At 37.4% G+C, this 23,622-nt stretch overlaps 1 long non-coding RNA gene across 1 annotated transcript in view; it reads left to right on the plus strand.

Moving 5' to 3' along the window:
* Window positions 1-626: 626 nt before the first annotated feature.
* LOC309967720 overlaps window positions 627-23,622 on the plus strand; it is a 159,255-nt gene continuing 136,259 nt past the window's right edge. The window contains exon 1 of the long non-coding RNA XR_014326528.1: window positions 627-717. This is a non-coding gene — a long non-coding RNA (uncharacterized lncRNA). The remainder of the gene's footprint in view (window positions 718-23,622) is intronic.

The raw sequence follows: 23,622 nt of genomic DNA on the forward strand, positions 1-23,622 counted from the left end.
GAGTTTTTCCATTTTGCTGGAAGAAATAGACTACTTTGTATTGTTTGACCACACACTAATGCTTTTGCAGCAAAGGAATTCATTGTATGGTGACTGCACCACTGGTGTGGGAGATATTTCTTCCGTGCAGTGGTCTCGTCCCTCCTCTAACCTCTGCAATTTCCAATAGGATTGTCCCACAGATACTCTTCCTGTTCCCTTCTGGGTTACAGTACATCACACTAGATGGCAGTCACACCCCAGTCTGGGATTCCATTTTACATCTCCCCCACACACAACCTTTTCTTGCCCAAAATAATATGGAATAAAACATGCAAATAAAATCTGTTCATTTTGTACAGGGTTCATTCAGAAAAGCTGGTATACAATTAGAGCTGATAAGGAAAAAAATACGTTAAACGATATTGAAAACTCACACATTGGGGGGGTTGTCTGGGGGGTGGGGATCCTCTAGTTTGTTTCTTTGTTTGTTACTGTTTTTCAGATTTAGTTTAATTACAAAAGGAAATTTCTGGGGCTAAAAATCAAAGCTTATGTGAGAAGGTAAAACTGTATTTCTGAGAGAAGAAAATTCAGCCACGCCAGCTGCTTACGTTTTCTCAAATCCTGCGCTTCTTCCAGCAGACTGGCTGTGCTTTTATGCAACATTAACCTGGATTTTCTAGACAGAGACCATCAGATGCAAGCTCAGAGCCCTATGTGAATCGCCCATTAACAGTGAGTAGAATGATTGGAAGGAAAACAAAACCAAAGCAAAAGCTCCTGATACAATAAAGACCCCTTTTCATTGTGCTTGTGTACATCTGGAGATCTGCTGAGGATTTGGAGGGAGACAAATTCAGTTTCTGTAAAATATTCTTGGTCAGCTAATCCGGAGCCCCAGAATACCCTACTAAGTGGAAACCATCTGAGAGAAATTGTGCGAGAAATGGCCCTACTCTGCTTCCACTAATTCATTTTGCATATAAAGTAGTAAAAAGGTAAAATGTTTTTATCAAAACAGACTTGGCAGACATTTAACTTGATGTTACAGGAATGTCATTTTTTCCCTCTCACGGTTGACAGCCCTAGGCTGTGGAATTCATAGGCACTATGCTCTCATTTTTTAAAAAGCATGTAATCACCTTTTAAAGGTTACTAGGGAGAAAACTGAGGCAGCATCCTAAAGAGCAGCGTGAATTCACGAGCAAATATGAAGAATGTTACTCAGCCTGCATGTGAAAATGCTTAATGCATTATTTATAGATGTTGTTTTACCGCGGAGATCAAGGTCATGCATTGGACTCCCAGGCAATGGGTTAAGTCTTGAGAGGCCGTTCTGATAATCCTGGCTGACAGTTTCTTGGATAGAGTCGGTGAACTTTGAGTTAGATGTATTTTCCAACTTGGAAGGAACAGTGAAAACTTTTTTTTTTAATTAGCTAGCTACTCATTTATCCAACTTGATCACAACTCATTAATTTTGATCAGAAACAGTGCGTGGGGTTGGGGGGTGTTGCTATGTTCACATTTTCTCTCCCTAAATTCTATGAATCATTCTACTAAGAGAAATACGCAATTAACCTTGCCTTCTGCCCTTTGCCAAAGTTGTTTCCATATATTCCAGTGTCCAGAGTAAAGCAGACTCAATGATAGTGTGACTTATAAGAAAATACTGGAATCCTAGGGCATTTACTTTAAAATTTCCAATGGAAAATTACTTCTAAATATTTCTAAATGCTTATATATATGTGTGTGTGTAAAATATTGCAGAATTCCGTACCTTTAAGTGGTTACCTATACTGGGCCATTTTGTTATATGTGTGTCCCTTGGATTCTCCTGTATTATACAAAAGATGTAGACCTGCTTGTTCAAGGAATCTTGAGACATGATATTGAGGTCCTGACCTCTTCTAGCATTAAACAGGCAGTGGCATATGGTGGGAAGATTAGGGGGAGTGAGCCACCCCAGTGCAGGCAATAAGGGGGGGGGTAACATTGTCCGCAGAAAATTTAAAAACAATAGGAAACCTTACTAAAAATAGGTCTGTTTTTATTATCATCATGCACCAACAATTCTAAACAACGTCAGTAATAAGATAACCCTATGTGCCAAGCAGATCCTTCCTTCTCCCTGTCTCCCCTAGAAGGATCCTGAAAAAGGGAAAATTCTTGACGCCATCATATAAGCACAATGTAAAACAAAACAAAACAAAAGCAAAAAAGTTCTCTCATTCTTCCTTTTAATAATCTTTCCCTGTTCTAGTCGCCTCTATTTCCTTCAATTTTGATTTGAAGTTTTCACATATTATTCTTGTGAAAACGAAGGATTTTGTGGCCATTATTACTTTCCATGAATACTGAACATTTTTAGATTGATCTGGGCTTTCCTTGAAATCTTTACTCCTTTCTATCTTTCCCTGCATCCGGGAGCAGTAGATCGGAAATTGGTCAAAATAACAGAAATCCTTCATTTTAACAAAATACTACAAAGTCAAAACATTCAGGAGGAAGTGTCCCTATTGAATAGGCAATAGACTTCAGGATAATAAAAGGTGGCAAAGGGCCTTCTGTGAGAGGACGACTGGCAAGAACTTATCACCAAAGCCCATGGGAATCAGGATGGTGCTAAGCAAGCATCTCAGGACATCTCTGTTTTGAGTAAACACCTCTACATCGAGATGTTTCCAGACCAGTTAAAAAGATCAGAGATTGAATTTATAGTAAAACCAATGTATGAATGGAAAGCAGTGTTGCACTCATTTGTGCATCCTGGAAAGGTATGTGGATAAGATCCACTATTAGAAACATAGATTTTAAAGTGAGAAAATCTAGAGTTTTAGTCCCAGCCCCACTGCATACGAAATGTATGCCATTGCTTAGGTTTCTCTTTAAGACTTGGTTTTCTCACCTCCTAAATTGGTATAAAAATAATATAATAATAATAATACACTATGGGGTCACCATTAGGTTTAAATGATATGATGTAAGTAAAATGTTCCATTCTCGGCGCAGAGAAAACTTTCTATTCTTCTCGGTTATTTGATTCCATGTAGAATTTTATATGCACAGTGGGTGATAGAATAATATTTCTCTTTGGCCTAGACTAAGTACCAATGAAGTCAGTCGTGGGTTCGTTAAGGCTTTAAGCAAATGGTCACTCTAGCTCCTCATTTTATCCTTCTGTATTTACTTACTTTCCCACACATCAGTCCCAATTATTTAATCCAGCTCTAGTTATTTAGAAGGCATACCAGGCCCTCTCACCAGTGTATAAATAATATTATACTCCTAACATGAGTGGTGAATTTTCACCAGAAAAAGATCAGTATGGACTAAAGTAAGCGAAGTTCCTATGACAGGGAAGCGCTTTGAGGTCAGTCTCACAGAATAGATTGGGTTTGAAGAAAGGGGAGCAGAAAGATGGTTCTACCCAGGGTTAGAGGAAGAGCGTGAGCAAAGAAATGGAGGGAGGGAGAGATTGTGCACCGAATGAGAAGGGAACCAGCATCCTTGGTGTGGGGAGATGTGTCATCACATAAATCAGGTTGGCTAGGGAGGCAAGGCTGATCACACAGACCCTTTATTGCTGGACAGAACACTATTGACTTAAAGCAGGAAGCCACTTGGAATTTGAAATTCATATTTTGGGCTGAGATGCAGTGTGGGAACTGAGGCTAGAGTTGGAGCTAGAAGTTCTGGGTAGGGTTGGCAACTGCAGCTGTGGTTGGGGTTAGGTTTGGGGGCCACTCATGCATAAAAGTGAAAATATATACGTGGATGGATGCATAAATTTCAGAGGATGCAAAGCCCTTGAAGCTAAGCAATGGATTTCTGTTTAAGAGCCTCTCTCTCTCTCTCTTTATATATGTATATGCATGTATATGTATGTATGTATGTGTATATATATGTATTTATGTGTATATGTGTATGGATATATGTAGTTATGTGTCTATATAGATATAAACATATGAATACAATATATGTATACATATACATATAGGCAAAGCAGTGACTGATCCTATTATAGCTGTCTATTTGTGTGCTAAACTGAATGATAAAAAATAACTAACATTTATTAAGTTCAGGCACAGTGCTAAACACTTCCTGTAAGTTATCTAATTTAATTTAAATCTAATGGAAGTGGAAAAGAGCTATTACAGTTGGGGTGAAAAGGAGACTGGGATCAAGGAAACCAGCTAATTAGCTGTTGCCAAAATCCGCATTTGAATTGATGAAGCTCTGGAGTATGGTAAATAGAAGTAGGAAAGGAAAGGAAGAGGAAAACATGAAAAATATTAGAAAGGGAGACATGATATCACTTTGAAAGAGACCAGGTGGAAGGGTTTTTAGAGAAGAAACATTGGAAGATGTTTGTAAATTTCATAACTTGGGGAGCTACCAGAACAAGAGAGGGAATGAAATGTTTGTAAACTGCAGTGTAGTTATTAATGTGAGATGTTATTATATTATTTTACCTATCCGTGCAGTTCTGCAAAAAGCATACTTGACTTCCTGCTGCACATTTTCCTCTGCTGTGTGATCTGCCTTAGATAATATCCTTCCAGCCCTTCTCCGACTTTGTCTTCCTCTTGTTTTCAAGCAAAGGAGAGAGAAAACCCAGCTACAGACTGACTTGCTTCAATGACATCAAACCCCATGACTGTCTCTCTTCCCATCAGGACATGGTTACCCTATTTTAAATCACCATTGAAACAAAATAGACTAGGTTGTAGAAACAGTGATGTCCTCAGAAAAACATTTCACTGTATCATTTTTTGAGGCCAACATTGTAATAAGTGGTTTGGTGAAATCAAGAAATATTAACAAGTCCAAACTGAGATAATGAAATTATGATTTATTTTTGTTCAAATCTTCCATTCTCCCTTCTTGTTATTCCTCAACTGGGATTCTCAGATAGAAACATCATGGCATTGCTACGCTTTGCAGAATAAGACTGACATTTAACTAAAGGAGATAGTACATGTGTAGAGTTCAGGGATGATGTAGGGGTGGGAATGATTTTTCCTAATGTGGTGATTTTTGAGGAAGAAAGATAACTGTTTTAGTGAGTTAACTATGTGTCAGGTGTCATATGACAGAATAGTCCTTTGGTACATAAAAGATATCACGGATCCCTTTGGCCTTTTTATCCTAGTTTTTCCTTCACTACAAGTTCAATTCATATTTTAGAACTACCAATAGAAGAGTTTTAGAAAATATGGCTAGGGAAAATTCAAGACCATGTCTTAATTGTTCTCTCACTAGTATCAATTCATATTTGAACAGTTTCATACTACTTGCAGAATTTATGTTCTGTGCAGCAAAGGGGGAAGTTTAAACAATTTGAAATGACTAGATTTATACTGGAAGATAAAAAAATCTAGGCATCCAGGTACATAGCATTTTTATTGTAATTTGTTAATGGGTTTATGAAAACTTAAAGGTTCTGGAGATTTGGGGATTCTCAAAGTGTTAGGGATTAAGCCAGAGTTTCCTCAATCTAATGAAAATAGGGTGGTCAGGATGAAACTCAAGAAGAAATGAAGAAGGTGATTTGAGCAGAGAATTGAGGGAAATGAGGGATGAGTCATGGGAACATTTGAGGGAAGAAGATGCCAGCGAGAGGGAATCTCCAGAGGAAGGTCCCAAAAAAGGAAATGTGTTTGGATGTTTGAAGAAGGACAAGGAAGCTGACATAGAGTGAATGATGCTAGAGTAATAAGCAATGAAGTCAAAGGGTGGGAGTGAGATAGTGTGTTGGAGTATGCCATTGTGAGAAATCATAAGGATGTTGGCTTTTATTTTGGAGGAAATTTTCTGCTAAAACCCACTGCAAATAAGTTACCAAAATCATGTCATTCACATCCTTAGACTTAGATCTGTAGCAGAGATGATACTTCTTTTCATAAAGAGCTAGATAATAAATATTTTAGGTTCATGGGCCATGTGGTATCTGTGCTAACTCAACTTCACTACTGTAACCAAAAAGCAGCCATAGGCAATACACATAAAATAAGAGTAAATAAAATTTTATTTGCAAAAGCAGGCAAGCAGCCCACAGGCTAGTTTGCTAATCTGTAACCTAGAGGGTTAGTCTGGTTTCTTTATATTTCTTCCAGGAAAGTTAAGCTAAGGGGAAATGTAGAAGAAACTAACATCGATTGACTATTATGTACCAGAATGTGTCCTAGGCTTTATATATACACACAGTTATCTATTCCCATTCCTATTATTAGAGACTTGTCCAGGACAGTTTTATCTCTCAGGAAAATAACTTCAATATCCTCGTCCCTAATTCTGCTTTGCTTGTACACTTCCTCAGTTCATTCTGCCAGGATGGATTTTAAAAACATAGTCATGCCAAATTTTTTTTTCTACTAATGTTGAATGTACAAGATCACTCTGGCAGACTGAATTGAGGAGGTGTACAGGCAAAGCAAATCAAGGACAAGGTTATTAAAGTGATTTTCATGCCAAACATTTAAAGAAAGAATAACACTGATTGTATACAATCTCTTCCAGAAGACAGAAGAGAAGGGGTCAGCACCCAGTTCATGGTAGAAGATCTGCATTACTCTGATATCAAAACCAGACAAAGACAGTAAACGTAGGAAAACTACAGAACAATACCTCACATTAGTATAGACAAAGAAATTATTAACAAAATATTAGCAAATTGAACTTAATAATATGTAAAAAGAATAATACACTGATATCAAGTGGAACTTACTTCAAGAATGCAAGGATGGGGCTTCCCTGGTGGCGCAGTGGTTGAGAGTCTGCCTGCCAGGGCAGGGGACATGGGTTTGTGCCCCGGTCCGGGGGGATCCCACGTGCCGCGGAGCGGCTGGGCCCGTGAGCCATGGCTGCTGAGCCTGCGCGTCCGGAGCCTGTGCTCCGCAACAGGAGAGGCTACAGCGGTGAGAGGCCCGCGTACCGCAAAAAAAAATAAAAATAAAAAAAAGCAAGGATGTATCAGTATTTTAAAAATCATACAAAGTAACCTACAAATTAAGATTCAAAAGAAGCAAAAGCACTTGATCGTATCAATTGATGCAGAAAGAGCATTTTACAGAACTTAACACCCATTCATTATACAATCTCTCAGTAAATTTGGAATGGAAGAAAACATCTTCAACCCAATAAAAAGCATCTACGTAAACCCTACAGCTAACATCACACTTAATGGTTGAAGAATGAATGCTTTCTTCCTTAGATAGGGAACAAGTTAAGGATGTCTATTCCCCCCACTCATATTGATCATAAAACTGGAATCCTAGCCAATACAATAAGGCAATAAAATAAAATAAAATGTATGTTGATCAGAAAGAAAAAGTTTTCTGTCACTATTTGAAGATGACAATCGTATTTCCATATTCTAGCAATGCACAGTTATAAACTGATATTAAAATAGGATTCAGAATAGCTTTCAAGAAAGTGAAATACTTGTATAAATCTAATAAAATATGTATAGGATCTGTATAGTAAAAACTATACAACAATGATGAAGACAATCAAAGACCTAAATAAATTGAGAGAAGGAATATAGTCAGGGGTTGAAAGACTCAACGTGATACAGATGATAGTACATCTCAAGTGGATCTATAGGTTTAATGCAATTGTTAACACAATCCCAACAGGATTTTTTGAAGATATACATAAACTGATTCTAAAATGAAGATGGATAAGGCAAAGGAAATAGGGTAGCTAAAGCAATTTTGGAAAAGGAGAATAATGTTGGAGAAATCACAAAACACAATGTTAAGACATTTATGGCTACAGTAACCAAAACTGTGGTACTAGCAGAGGGGTAGACAGGTGGATCAATGGAACTGAACAAATTAATACAAATAGCTACAGATGACTTTCAACAAGGAAGGACCGATCTTCACCCAGTCTGCCTATGACAGTGAATCTTTGTCCTTTAAGTTGATCACAGTATAAGAGCCTGATATTAAGTTTTTGATTATCAAGGCACCCATTCCAAAAGATATCCATCTTGAATAAACATATTGCCATCTGTATGACCCAGCTGCTAATAAAACAACCAGATAAGGAACTAGGCTGCCTCCACCCATGAAGTTCTCCTTTCAGAAAATGCTGGGTGTCCTAAATAACTGACTGCTCAAGTGACCCTGCCTCCACTCTCCCACACCCTAGTTCCTTCTCGTCTGCTTCAAATTAGCCAATAATGAATGACTTTGAGAAACCCCAGACTTCCCAGCCTCACACCCTAACTAAGGCAGAGCCTCAGGTTCACAATCTCTCTCTCTGCCCATGAGATCACTGTATGACCCTTGAGCATGTCTGTACCCTCCAGAATCTGTGAGTAATAAAGATTGTTCCTCAAAGTTCCCTGAAGAATTTTTGCAGAAGTGCTTCTTGTGATCATAAGAAAAATATTGGCCCCAATAGGGGAAATGTCTGTGGGGACTCACTGTGAGTAATATGGGCCCAGGCGTTCCTAGCTGAGAGCATACATCCATAGGCTGAGACTGACAAAGTCTCAGTTTTGGGTCAAGCCCCAAACTAGAGTCATCATTGATTTTGCTCTTTCTCTCGCACCTTTGCCTAATTTGTTAGAAAACCCTGTCAAAGCATATCCAGGATCTATTTCTCACGTCCTTTGCTGTTAGCACCACAGTCTGGAGCATCATCACCTCTTATCTAAACTGTTGTCATAGAAACTGGCCTCAATACTTCTACACTTTCCCACTCTATAGTCTATAATCCATACAGTTGCCAAAGGAGTTATTTTGACAGTTAAGACATTGTATCAATCCTTGACTCAAAGTCTTCAAATGGCTTTTCATCTCACTAAGAGTATAAACCAAAATCATGATCACGGGGTTAAAAATTCCTGCGCGATCTGATCTGGACTCCACTCTCACTCTGCTCTCAAATCCTCTCTCTCTCTCTATCTCTTTCTCTTACTGACTCTTCTCCAGTCCCACTGCATTTCTCGATGTTTCTTGAACATGCCAATTATATTCTAGCCTCACAGTTTTTGCACTTGCTGTTTCTGGTGCTAGAAACTGTCTTTTCCCAGAGCTCAAAAAAAAAATTATTCCCTTAACTTCCTTCGGGTCTCTGCTAATATGGTATCGTAGCAGAGAGACCTTTCCTAACCACGTTATATAAAAAAACAACCTGCCCATCCCTGGCATTCCTAACTTCTACCTGCTTTATCTTTTCCTTTCTTCTTGATATATACAACCTACTAATGAATTATATTTTTTCTCCTTTATTAAATTATTCCATAAGTACAACTTAAGTTTCATGATGGCAGAGATTTTGTCTGTTTTGTTTGTTTATTGCTATATCTCCAAAATCTAGTACAGTTCCTGCCATACCATAGGTACTCAATACATAAATGTTTAATGAATAAATTGTATAGCCTTGATGTAATTCAGAATCTATAAATATACTCGATAAACAATGAAGCGCTGCTTTCCATGAATATGTTTTGAAAGTACTTTTAATAAACAATTTAGGTTGCATAAAGTATTGCTATTATTGTTCTTTTCATGTCTTTAACACAAGCCAATTTTTTTTTTTTTTTTTTTTGCGGTACGCGGGCCTCTCACTGTTGTGGCCTCTCCCGTTGAGGAGCACAGGCTCCGGACGCGCAGGCTCAGCGGCCATGGCTCACGGGCCCAGCCGCTCCGCGGCATGTGGGATCTTCCCGGACCGGGGCACGAACCCGTGTCCCCTGCATCGGCAGGCGGACTCTCAACCACTGTGCCACCAGGGAAGCCCAAGCCAATATTTTTTTGTCCATTCCTCCAAAGTTCTTTCTGGAGTAAATTCTTTATGAAGCTCTATAATTTTATCATTTTATCTTCTATGTTCATCATTTTATCTTCTATGATTTACCATTATTACACTTAGAGACTAGATTCCATGCTCAATAGGCCATCTATTTCTTTCTTAGTCTTTTTCCAAAAATTATTAAATGCTACTTCTGGTTGTGTGCTGGTTTTTGCCATGTGTTCCAACTAGCCAGTTTTAATACAAGTGTACATAATTCAAGGAGAAATCAATGTTTTGGATTTTTTTCCCATTTAAATATCTTTATTAGAGCTTTGACAAGATCATGTAGATCTTGACAAGATCATGCATTTTCCATTTTAAGAAGTTGTTACCAAATATTTACTCCAAATACCTCTTTCCTTTTTAATAAATTCAAAGACAAATATAAAACTTAAGGTCATAATTGACAATTGTTATAAAGAACTTGTGTCTGGAATCTTATAAACAGACTGGATAGTCTTTGACTTTTTATATGGCAGATCAAAATAAGCAAAGGGCTCAGACTACCTAAATAAGTTTATATAAGATCCATGATATGATTCTTCTCTTCATAATGATAATGAGAGTACTACAGTAAACAAAATAAGACAAAACAAAAAATAAACATGTTAGCTTCATGATACCTAATTCTGTAGGAAATTACTATCAGCAAAAATGCTTCTTAAGCAAAGAAACATAGGGTTTACCCTTAAGTTGTCTACAATCTAGGTCATAGGAGAACCCAAACCCGCAGCTCCCACTGCTTCACAACAGATGAAAGAGAGACAAATTATTACTGAGTTTTGAGTTCCAAAGCCTCTTAGGGACATTGGGAACTTGCAGGGAATCCAGAGAAGAGCCACAGAGATGATTAGAGAGTGTAAAATGGGACCTTTGAGGATAGGTTAAAAGAATTGGGATTATTTAGTTTGGAAACAAGGTTATTTAAAAAGTGGTTTCATAATAGCTTTATGTTAGCTAATTGATGGTGGTGACTGACTATTCTCCAGCATGAGAAGAAATGGGCAAAATATGCTACCTGAGAGATTTGGGTTAAACATACAGTAAGGCGGAGGTTTCAAAGACTAAAGATAGAATGGATGGTCAAAGTATGATACTATGTTTTCTTTTTGGTTTATTTAATTTTTTAAAATAGAGAAGAGATTCATATAGCTAATGTGGAGAGAATGAAAATAAGTCATTTCTTTTAAGGCTTAAACACTGGATGACTTCTCAAAACATCTTACAGGTATGTGACCCTTGGACCTTACATAGCATTTGCCGAGTTTTACAATAAGTTCAGTGACAATTTTGAACAGAACATCCTGCACCTTATCCTCTCATCTTTAATTTTTGTATGACACTAATTATCTCTACAGAGTGAAATTTTAAGTGCTTGGTACTTTGTATCCACTTACAATGAGGCACACCAAACTGTCACAAAGGAATGCACTGTTCGTTTTCCTTAGGAAGTATTTCACAGTTCATTGCTAGATGATGTACAGTCTTCGGGCATATGAAACCAGATTGGCAATAAAAATTACTTCCTCACGGATAACAATTTACCCTACATTTAGTATCTCCAAAAAGTTTTTTAGAAAAAAAACTGGAAGTAATCAGGCTGAATTTCACTTTTTTACTTCTTAAATACTCATCAAAATAAAAGGAATAGCTAATGCAATGATTATGAAAATAAATTTTTTCAATCCAAAGGCAATAATTCAATTGAAAACTCATAAAAAGGGATACTGTGACACAATTCATCTGTCTCGAAGCTTGAATAATGTTTGATTTGTTCCAAACCAAATTTTAAATAGCCTAATAAGCAAACCCAAATTTATTTTAAAACCCAACTCTCATTGTTTGCCATTTCAGTGGGTTTTCTTCTTGGCAACAAAGAGCCGGAAGTCTTAATAAAGTTGGGAACTTACTTAAATGCAGTGATGAAGAAATTGGGCCAATGCTTAGGAAAACTGTTTGCCAAGAAATGTTGGAACAATCGCATTTTAAGTATTGTTCCATTTAAGAGGTGGAATTAAACTTCTGTGGAGCAAAACTGCCGTATACACCTTATCATTGGAGTGTGCTTTGCACAGTTTTAAATGGAATTAGGGGTTTCTCATTAATGAAACAAATAAATTTGAATTTATTTCCTGAAAAGACAAGGTATGGATTCCAGTAAGAGTGTTTTAAAACACTTTTATATACTTACCTACATTACAGTATTTCAGAGTAATAGGAAAATTGGCCATCAAATGTTTCTTCATTAATTTCACACTGTGAGCATATAAATAAATAGCTAAGCTCAGGGCAGACTTTCTAAGTCTTTCAACCCCATCCATTTACCTGTTCTTTTAGCTTCATTTACTGTGATGTTGGAACCATTTATTTGACCACCTTTTTGGTACATGGATCAGTGCATGTTAAAGATAAAATTGTTTTTCATTGCATGAAATTGCTTACAGTTAAGCTGGAAGAGAATTCTTAAAAAGAAAGAAAAAAAGAAAATGAAGCACCCTCACTCTACTGTTACCTGCTTCATATTCTTATATATTTCATACATCTTATTCTTAGATGTAAAGAAAAAGGTCACTCAGTATTAGGAGATTGAAATTGTCATGGTGGTGATGGGATAGATGATACTCTGAGATGGAAAGTTTAACTGACTCTATACTTCCGTTTACAACCTTCTTTTCTGTAGCTTCTGGTTGCCCAATTGCAAAAAGTATACTTCTGAGAAAATCGGGAGTTTTCTTCAAAAATACAGATCAATACTGGAGACATGATACATTCTGGATGGACACCTGCAATGAAAATAACCCATTTAAAGACATTTTACTCTACATTAGTTGGAATACAAAATAAAAAGTCCATCTTGGTAAAATTATAATCACCAGCTTTTTACCTGTGAAGTTTTCAGAGATATGCTCTACCATTAAGTCTCTATTTAGGCAGAAATTAAATTTCCACCCTTATCAGCTGTGCAGGCTTCCGTGAGTCATGCCCACAGAGCTTAATCCAGACAGCAGTGTTTTGTCATCCACAAATCTCTTCTATTCTAATCTTTGGGTGTGTTTAGAAGTATGAATGTGGCATTTTCATAGGCCTGGCTACAAATTGGAGGCATACCATGCAGCAGAAAATACGAGCTCATGGAGAGGGGGAAAAGAGCTTAGGTATTTTATTCTAAATTGACAAATAGGATGTTTCTGATCTCAAAGGAATTCTTTGGCTCACTACTGAATTACTATTTTTAAAAATGTATAACTGAGACCCAAATTCAGATCTCTTAGGAAATAGAACTTCAGTATACTTTCTACTATTCACAGTAAGAATTAGCACCACTGAATTAAAGGTAATGCAAAATGAATTAAATAAAAAAGCCTCTATCCTTGGGAAACTTATGATGAAGGACATTGATTCAGAAAGAAACACAGAGGATAGGATGTCACTTGTTAGGTAGATACTCAAGGGAGAGAGCAAGTTGCAGTAATGTGTTTAGACTGAAAGTTTCCTGAGAAATTACCAAATGTTCTTTTGATAGGATTTGATTTGGAAGTAATTCAGGTGATACCTAGATGTACAAGAATAGGAATTTAATGCACAGAGGAGAGTGGGGCATTGCAGGATTATGGTGGAAACAGAAAAGAAGCTTGGAAGATGTACATCAAGGACTGGAAAATGAGTAAGGGGAAGAGAATGGTTGTGCCCATAAAAGACAAAAGTATCCTGTCTTCTTCACTCTGTCTCTTAAAATAATGCTCATAGTATGTATTTAACAAATGTTCGAAGGAGAAGTACAAGGTGGTCTACACATGTGCTAAAATGTTTAGGAGCAAGTCCTGATGGGAAGGTTAGAAGTAAAACTTTCATTAAATTCACTTGGGTGCAAAGTACATTTTAACCATCATCATCTCCTGGCTGTTTTTGATTTCTCAATACACTTGGCATTAGCACATTACAATATCATGAATCTTTTAAGAAGAGTAGTGTTTGTAGGCATCCAAGGAAGTGTATGTGAGACACACACACACACACACACACACACGCACACAGTCTAAGAGATCCTTCTAAGTCTATGTCACCTTCAACCTCTATTTTTAATTTTTTTGGAGTAACTATGTTACTTTTTTTATTGTTGTATATGAATTGAGTTATGATGATGTAAAAATATATTTATAAGGATGGTGTGAGTAGAGTTGTATGTCAAAATCTTGGAAATAACTTATTTGGGAATATGGTGGTTATAACATATCAAGCCTTTTCAAATGCATTTATTTTATTCTATTTTTAAAGATCGCTTGTTATATTAAATACTTTAGGTAAGTTTGTAAAACCCTTTATAATGAAATAAGTGCATTTTAGTGGTTGTTGATGGGTGATAATGATCTAATAAGCTTTGTCTATTTCATACTTTTTCTATCTATTTAATATCATTTATAACCATTCATTCTAGAAATTCAGAAAGAGTAATGAACCATTAAGGTAACCTGTCCCTTTCTGCTTTCTCTATACCCAACACTCGTATTTTGTTAATTCTTGGTTTCAATAACTTTAGTGTTGGTTCATCTGTCATATTCTGTGGGAAAGTAGTCCACACACTGTTGGTTCTCAATGTCTAGATAATTTATTTTCTAATAACATTAGAAATTAGCCCTTAATATTTATAACAAAATATGTTGGTTGAAGTTTGTACAAAATATTCTCAATGGGAATAAATGTATAGTACATTTTGGATTTATATTTCTGAGCACCTGCAAAATACATGGCAGTGTGCTTTAAATTATTTCATTAACATGATATCTCATTGAGAGTTAGATCCTTAAAGCTCAATTTTATTAGGATATATTTGTTTTGTTACTCAGAGTATTCTATCTCCTGTCAATCACCTGGTGAGGTAAAAGTATAAAACATTACTTCAGGGACCGTCCATCATTCTGCCTTCTAAATCTCTCATTACATGCGTAGCACATTTGGATGGAGATATTGGCTTCTTGTTTTCACATGAGGTTCTATGTGTTTATTTGTATTTGTCCTATCTTTGACATCAAACATTAATCACTACAAGGGTCACCCTCTCGTGTTAAATAGCACAATTAGGGAAAATTTTCTTTTTCATACAAATGTAACTCACCTTAATACATTCTAAATGGAAACAAGCACACTGAACCAAAATAAATTTGGGACATTCCAGATGATTTATTGACTTACATGATGTTTTGCATTCTTTTTGGAAAGCAATTGTACTGTAGGGTTAAAAAGTTCTGCATCTACAGCAAGAGTCCCTAGGTCCCAATTCCGTTCATGTGTCCTTTAGAAATCTAATGTGTCAAAGTTTCCTTATCTGTAAAGTGGAGCAAAAAATTATTGTAGATCATAGAGTTTTTATAAGTGTTAAATGAGATAGTGCATGTAGAACACAGAGTATCTGGCTCGTAGTTGGCATTCAGTAATTTTTTTTAATAATAAAATAATACATTGCTGGTAATAGGCTTGGAGCTGTGCCATGCAGATCCCCTTCAAGGAAGGACTTGTGGCCCCACTGCACTTGGCTGGCAGTGTCTGCTGATATTGCTTCAGATGCAGAGAAATACCTCCTTGAAGCTCACATCTTTAGCGATGATATTGTCTTGCTTAGATGCATGGATTGACCAAGGACATGGAAAGGGTTGCAGAGCACTTTAAGGCATGTGAGTTTTCCACATTGTGATATAGTCATATTGAGCCAAGTGCTATGACATAGATTGCTATAAAATTATGTAATATCATTTATCAACTATATAATCATCATTGTAAAATTAATTATGAAAAGAGGGGGAAAGCCCCATGTTATTCATGGTCTTTGTTGATTATATTTTACATTTTTCAAGTCTTTTGTGAATCAAAGTCACTTTTTGTTGATTAATGTTTGAAAAAATACTTTGATACACTTTGATGAACTGAGCTGAAAATAATTTCTAGTTTTCCTGCCACTGATTTGCATTGGCAATTTTCAGTTGTTCTAGACATGGCTTTTTAAATTGCTTTTAGATTGAATGACAGTATTAAAAAAGAGGCTAAGAATCAAGGGCCAAAATATTTGTGGTTCAATCTCAATCATGTGACCAATTTGTGTCTCCTTTTTTCCTAGCCCTTGCATTCTAGAAGAGAATGTATAAAAAGACTTTTCTAAATCTCTAGATCAATTTGTAATATGAATGAAGAGAAATGATTGTTAGCTACAAGCCTTCATTCATACATTTGAATATACTGTGTGCTTTTTTATAAGTGAATTTTGTTCTATTTTCTATGAACATCCATATCTATCAAGGTGATGTTCATAGAAAATAGAGTTGTATCATATCTAGAGTTTATGAATATTGTTTCAACAGAACTAATGCCTATGGTTTCTGTTCATTTTTTGGAGTGCATTCTCACTCTTTAGTCCTTTTTACATTTAAAATGTAAACTAAGAAAGATCACAGTAATTCAGTTACCATGGGTAAAATTTGTGCGTCTGAAAAAGAATGAGCTTATTGGTAGCTTAAGAGACAAAACTGATCCAGGTTTTAATCACATAAGTCATTTCTCAGATGTGAAAACATATTTTAGAGACACTTGAACATCTTCCAGTTTCAAAGAGAAGCTGTGTGGGCAATGAGACATCCTGCCCATTAAATGTCATTTATCTCACTGTCCTTAAAAACTTTAACTCCGACCAAGATAGCAACATAGGTCATTCTTGACTTTGCTACCTCTCAAAGAACAACTACTAAAACTATTCACGAACAAGATACCACTGAGAGAATCCTAGAATGTTAGGGTGAGGCTGAAGCACCCTCCCCCCATGCAGAGCAGAGACCAAGACAGACTGCATTAGAGGGTAAGAGAAGCAACTACATGTTGACCACATTGCATCTCCCCAAGAGCAGCTCAGCACCCCATGGAGAGCTCTGCTAAAACTCCTGTTCCTCCTGTGGGAAAAGATAGCCTAGTGGGGACAACCAGCTCCCTCCACCAACATTGTGGGTCTCTTTGTGGGAGCCCCTACTCTGATCTGACCCTGTGGGGATTTCAGGGGCATTCTTAGGGCTCAATCACTGGGAATCTGACTGTGACAGAGAAGAAGGCAGGAGTTTACAACAAACAGCGTACAGATTTTGAGAGACTGACTTCATACCTGCAGGGCCTAAGTAGTAATTCCCGCCAGCGGCTTTGCTCACCTACAGAACCAAGTTCGTGGTGCACTCTGACCAAGGAACTCAGGGATTCTCAAAGAAGGGGTTTTGCCAACCCTAGGGCCTGGTTTGCCCACACCCAGGCAAAAAGCTGAGTCATAGCCCTGACTGCTGTGGAAAGTGTCTCCCAGACACATCTGACCAGAGGTGTTGGCAGAGCACGTGGAAGCTGTGTAGTCCAGCAATGCTTGAGCCAAGAGGTAGGCAGGCAGGGTTGATCGCCTCCAGAGCAAAGCTAGTAACTGAAGTGGAGGGTTCTCATGCTACTCCAGGCAGAGGAATTAATTCATAGAACAGGCTGAGGATAGTGCCTGGCCTCTCCTAAACAGAAAGCCCGTTCAGAAAATTGAGAGTTACCTGGAGTGACCCCTCCCCTTCCTGCCTGGGCAAGGGAATCTAAGATAAAGCCACACCTTCTGTGGCTCCCAGTCCCATCTGACCAAAAGGCTGGCAAGAACACCTGGGAGCTGTGTTGCCGAGTGGCACTTGAGCTAAGAGAAGGTCAGGCAGAGCCAAGAGTTTGCAGAGCAAAACCAGTGGACCTCTTTGGCTAGAGAATTTGGTGCGCAGGTTGGCTTGAGTTAACACAACAAACAAAGAGCTTTACAGGCTTTAGAGCTGCTTCTCACACGGCACCCAGGCAAGGAAATTAGTTTCCAGCTCTATTTATTACTGAATGTAGCCTTCAGCCTGCCTGACCAAGGAACCTAAAGAGCACAGAGGAAGCTGTATAACCCATTCGGCAGCTCTGCTTACAATGACACTTGAACAGAAAGCACAGCCTTAGGCTTTACTCATCTGCAGAGCAAAACCAGGGAGTCCCCCGCACATTCTTGCCTAATTCAAGGCCTCAAACAATGAGCCGTATTGGCCTCGGGTCTAGTCCTGCTGTCCTATCAGGAAGGGAAGCTAATTCATAGGTCCATTTACTAGTTAATCTAGGTCATCTAATAAGCCTGACCAGAGAATCCAGGCAAGCATGGGGCCCATCCTACAGCCTCACTTGGATAGGGTACAAAGCCAGCAGTCTTATGCAACAGTTCTCAGTCAGGTACACACACCCCCATTCCCATACTCAAACAGTTGCCTCACCCAAAATTAGACTATAATAGTAGGCCCCACCTGCCCAGGGATATTACCCTCAAACACACCCAGAAACCCAAACTGAGCTGACTGGTAAAGATCTGTCTCTGCCAAAGCAAACCTGTAGAATTTGGAAGAGGAACCGTGTTACTCAGATGTGCAGCTACCAGCTTGAGGAAACAAAGATTAGAAAAAGCAAAAACGAAAAAACAATGTGACACCACCAAAGGAAACTAATAAAGCCCTAATAAATGATCTTAAAGAAATGGAGATCTATGAATTGTCTCTCAAATAATTCAAAATAATTCTCTTAAAGAAGTTTAATGAACTACAAGAACACACAGACAACTAAATGAAATTAGGAAAATAATGCATGAAGAAAATGAGAAATATGACAAAGCAATAGAAACCATCAAAAAATTCAGAAATCCTAGAGTTAGAAAATACAATAACTGAGCTGAAGAATCTAGTAGCAAGTTTCAAAAGCAGACTCAATCAAGCGAAGGAAGAATTGGTGACCTGGAGGATAGAACATTAAAATTATACAGTCAAAGGAATAATAACAAAAAAAAAGTGAAGAAAGTCTGTGAGACTTATGGAATACAATTAATAGAAACAATATTTGCATTATGGGAATTCCGGAAAGAGACAAAAGAAAGATGGAAGGGGAAGGAAAGAAAGAAAGGAGGAAAGAAAGAAAGAAAGGAAGGAAGAAAAAAAGAAGGAAAGGGAGAAAAGAAAGAAGGAAGGAAGGAAGGAAGAAGGAAAGGAAGGAAGGAAGGAAGAAAGAAGGAAACAGAAAGGAAGAGGAAAGAAGGAAGGAAAGGAATGAAGGAAGAAAGAAAGGGAAAGGAGAGAGAGAGAGAAAGAGGAAGGGAGGAAGGGAGGGAGGGAGGAAAGGAGGAAGGAAGAGACAAAGTATATTTAAAGCAATGGCTAAAAACTTTCCAAACCTGGGAGAAAAAATGAACATCCAGATCCATGAGGCCCAGGTATGGTGAACCCAAATAGGGCTATATGGAAACACATTATAATGAAATTGTCATAAGACAAACACAAAGAAAGAATTTTAAAAGCATCAAGAGAAAAGAAAGAAGTTACATACATGGGAACTCCCTAAGATTATTGACAGATTTCTCAATACAAACATTTCAGGTCATTAGAAAATGGGATAACATATTTAAAACATTGAAGGGAAAACACTGTTGACCAAGAATACTATACCTGGGTAAGCTGTTCTTCATAAATAAAGGAGAGATAAAAACTTTCCTGAACAGGGCTTCCCTGGTGGCACAGTGGTTGAGAGTCTGCCTGCCGATGCAAGGGACGCGGGTTTGTGCCCCGGTCCGGGAAGATCCCACATCCCGCGGAGCATGGCTGGGCCCGTGAGCCATGGCCACTGAGCCTGCGCGTCCGGAGCCTGTGCTCCACAACGGGAGAGGCCGCAACAGTGAGAGGCCGGCGTACCACAAAAAATAATAAAATAAATTAAAAAAAAAAAAAACTTTCCTAAACAATCAAAAGCTGAGGGAGTTCATTTCTGTAGAGCTGCCTTATAGGAAATGCTAAAGGGAGTTCTTTGAGTTGAAGTGAAAACATGTTAATTAACATCATAAAAACATAAAAAGGTAATGTAAAACTCACTGGTAATGGTAAATACATACTCAAAGTTAGATTCTGTAATTCAGCAGTGGTGGTACATTGAAACTCTAGTTTAAAAATATTTTTAAATTAAGTTGTGAAAATAACCATAACTATAATAATCTATTACTAGTTCCACAGTATAAAAATATGAAAATTGTAACAGCAATAACCTAAAATTTCAGGGACAGGAGAAAAAATGTGCAAAGTTTAGAAATTCTATTGAAATCATTATCAGCATAAAGCAGGGTGCTATGATTTTAAGATTTTTTTATGTTAGCCTCAAGCCTCATGGTAACCACAAGGGAAAGACCTGCCATAATTTATAAAAAAAAATGATAAAGAAGTCAAAGCTGATACCAAAAAGACAGAAAACATGGAAAAAAAACAGCAGGATAAGAAACAAGGAACAATGCATCTATAAAGCAACAATAAAACAATGAACAGAATGGCAAAAATAAGTCCTTACATATTAATGATTACTTTCAACAAAAATGATTAAATTCTCTAATCATAAGACCTAGGATGGCTGAATGGATAAAAACACAAGATCCAGTGATATACTGCCTACAAGAGACTTGCTTTAGCCTTAAAGACGCACATAGACAGGGATGAAAAAAAAGACATTTCCAAACAAATGGTAACCAAAACCAAACCAAAACAAAACAACCCCCCCTCCAAGAGTAGCTATACTCTTTGTCTCTCAGGCAAAAGAAATTTAAACTAAAAATGGTTTAGAGATAAAGAAGGTCATTACATAATGATAAAGGGCTCCAAAGAAGATGAAAACACTAACTCAAAAAGATATCTACACCCCCATTTTATAGCAGCATTATTTACAGTTGCCAAGCATGGGATAAACCTAAGTGTCCTTTGACAGATGAATGGATAAAGAAGTCGTGAAACATATATACAATGGAATATTATTCAGCCATAAAAAATGAGGAAATCCTACCATTTGCAAAAACATGGATGGACCTTGAAGGCATTGTGCTAAGTGAAATAAGTCAGGAAGAGAAAGAAAAATACTGTATGATTTCACTTATGTGTAGAATCTAAAATAACCAAACCAAAAAAAAAAAAAAAAGCCGCACAGAAAAAGTAATTAGACTTGTGATTACCAGAGGTGAAGGATGTGGGAAGTGGGGAGGAGGAGTTGGAGGAAGGTGGGCAAAAGGTATAAACTTCCAGTTATAAGACAACTAAGTACTGGAAATGTAACGTACAACATGATGACTATACCTAACACTGTCGAATTCTCATCACAAGAACTTCTCTTTTTTCTTCGTTTTTCATTTCTTTTTATTGTATCTCTATTAGATGATGGATGTTATTTGAACCTATTGTAGTGATCATTTCACAATATATGTAAATCTAACAATTGTGCTGTATGCCTTAAATTTATACAGGGATGTATGTCTGTATGCCTTAAACTTATACAGGAATGTATGTCAATTATTTCTCAATAAAATTGGAAAAAAATTACCCTTACCTTCTTTTGTTCACCTGTTAGTTTGACAGGGAACTGCAAGATGCTTTTGTGTGTGTGTTGTGCCCCCGCCATCTGCCTTGTCTCAAACTAATGTGGCTAACTATGTGAAAAGGAAAATGTTATTCTGTTACTATGCTCTGCCCAGACCACTGGCAATGAAGAAAAAAATAATTTTTTGAAATTCAATTTAGGGAAGATTAGGATATAATTTCTTGAGTTATCATTGTCATATTCATTGGATTTTTAAATTCTACTTTTATTTCCTGCCATTTATTTATCCTGTCCTTTGTTTCATTTATGATCTAATCAATTCATTGTTTTAATTTCTAAATTTAAAGCATTACTCACCTGGAAGGGTAACTCTGAAACTTCTGTATGTTAGAAGTGAAATACAGTAAATTCATATGCTAGACCTACTAGTACCATTTAGCTTAAAACTCTAGGAATATGAATAAATTGGTAGAATTTCTATTTATTGTGAGAGTATTCTTTGAGATAGAGTCCTTTCTTTGTGATGAGTGGGAACCATAAATTAAGAATATTCATAAATAATCAATGATATAAAAATTTTTTGCCTTGGGAATTCCCTGGTGGTCCAGTGGTTAGGGCTCTGCGCTTTCACTGCTGAGGGCCTGAGTTCGATCCCTGCTTGGGGAACTAAGGCCCCACAAGATGTGTGACGGAGCCAAAAAATTTTTTTTCTTTTACCTCAAAAGTATTTTAAAATTACAAACTACAGATAGATTTGACGAATGGCTAGTTTGCAAGCTGTTTGGATTTTTTGCGTGTCGGGGGTGTGGGGATGTGGGTGTGGGTGTGCGCACACCTCTGGGGGGTATAGAGGGTGGGAAAGAAAGATGAGTCAGTTGATCAAGCCAAAAAATAACTAAGCATGCTCTTCCCTTCTGCATGGAGGGTTATGTTTGGGAACAAAGAAAATCTGTCACAACCAGGAAAACTAAGTAATTGCTTTAACCTGTTAAAGATCCCTTCTTACTCCTTAATCTATTTAAAACAAGAAGCTTCATTTCCACCTACTACAATATTCTTACAGGTGCAAATGGCAACAAACACCATGAAGGCCCCTGGCAGTGTTTTCTAGGAAGCTAGGGAAAAAAAGGTTGCTGAAATGAATCTGTGAATCCAAATATATCATCTAATATCTGTTAAATTTATTTTTCTGAAGAAAGCTATAACTCATATATAATTCATTTGTGAAACACAGCAATGATTTTCTCCCTGACAAAACAAATATATCCCATAGGTAACCCACACACTTTGTGAACTTATTTCAGCAGATACTAAGACTTTTTTTTTTTTTTACATCTTTATTGGAGTATAATTGCTTTACAATGGTGTGTTAATTTCTGCTTTATAACAAAGTGAATCAGTTATACATATACACATGTTCTCATATCTCTTCCCTCTTGCGTCTCCCTCCCTCCCACCCTCCCTATCCCACCCCTCCAGGCTGTCACAAAGCACCGAGCCAATCCCTGTGCTATGCGGCTGCTTCCCACTAGCTATCTATCTGCCTTACGTTTGGTAGTGTATATATGTCCATGCCTCTCTCTCGCTTTGTCACAGCTCACCCTTCCCCCTCCCCATATCCTCAAGTCCATTCTATAGTAGGTCTGTGTCTTTATTCCTGTCTTACCCCTAGGTTCTTCATGACTTTTTTTTTTCTTAAATTCCATATATATGTGTTAGCATACGGTATTTGTCTTTCTCTTTCTGACTTACTTCACTCTGTATGACAGACTCTAGGTCTATCCACCTCATTACAAATAGCTCAATTTCGTTTCTTTTCATGGCTGAGTAATATTCCATTGTATATATGTGCCACATCTTCTTTATCCATTCATCCGATGATGGACACTTAGGTTGTTTCCATCTCCGGGCTATTGTAAATAGAGCTGCAATGAACATTTTGGTACATGACTCTTTTTGAATTATGGTTTTCTCAGGGTATATGCCCAGTAGTGGGATTGCTGGGTCATATGGTAGTTCTATTTGCAGTTTTTTAAGGAACCTCCATACTGTTCTCCATAGTGGCTGTATCAATTTACATTCCCACCAGCAGTGCAAGAGGGTTCCCTTTTCTCAACACCCTCTCCAGTTTATTGTTTCTAGATTTTTTGATGATGGCCATTCTGACTGGTGTGAGATGATATCTCATTGTAGTTTTGATTCGCATTTCTCTAGTGATTAATGATGTTGAGCATTCTTTCATGTGTTTGTTGGCAGTCCGTATATCTTCTTTGGAGAAATGGCTATTTAGGTCGTCTGCCCATTTTTGGATTGGGTTGTTTGTGTTTTTTGATATTGAGCTGCATGAGCTGCTTGTAAATTTTGGAAATTAATCCTTTGTCAGTTGCTTCATTTGCAAATATTTTCTCCCATTCTGAGGGTTGT

This window comes from Leucopleurus acutus (genome assembly GCF_964270905.1).
Source record: "Leucopleurus acutus genome assembly, chromosome: 10".
Taxonomy (NCBI): domain Eukaryota; kingdom Metazoa; phylum Chordata; class Mammalia; order Artiodactyla; family Delphinidae; genus Leucopleurus; species Leucopleurus acutus.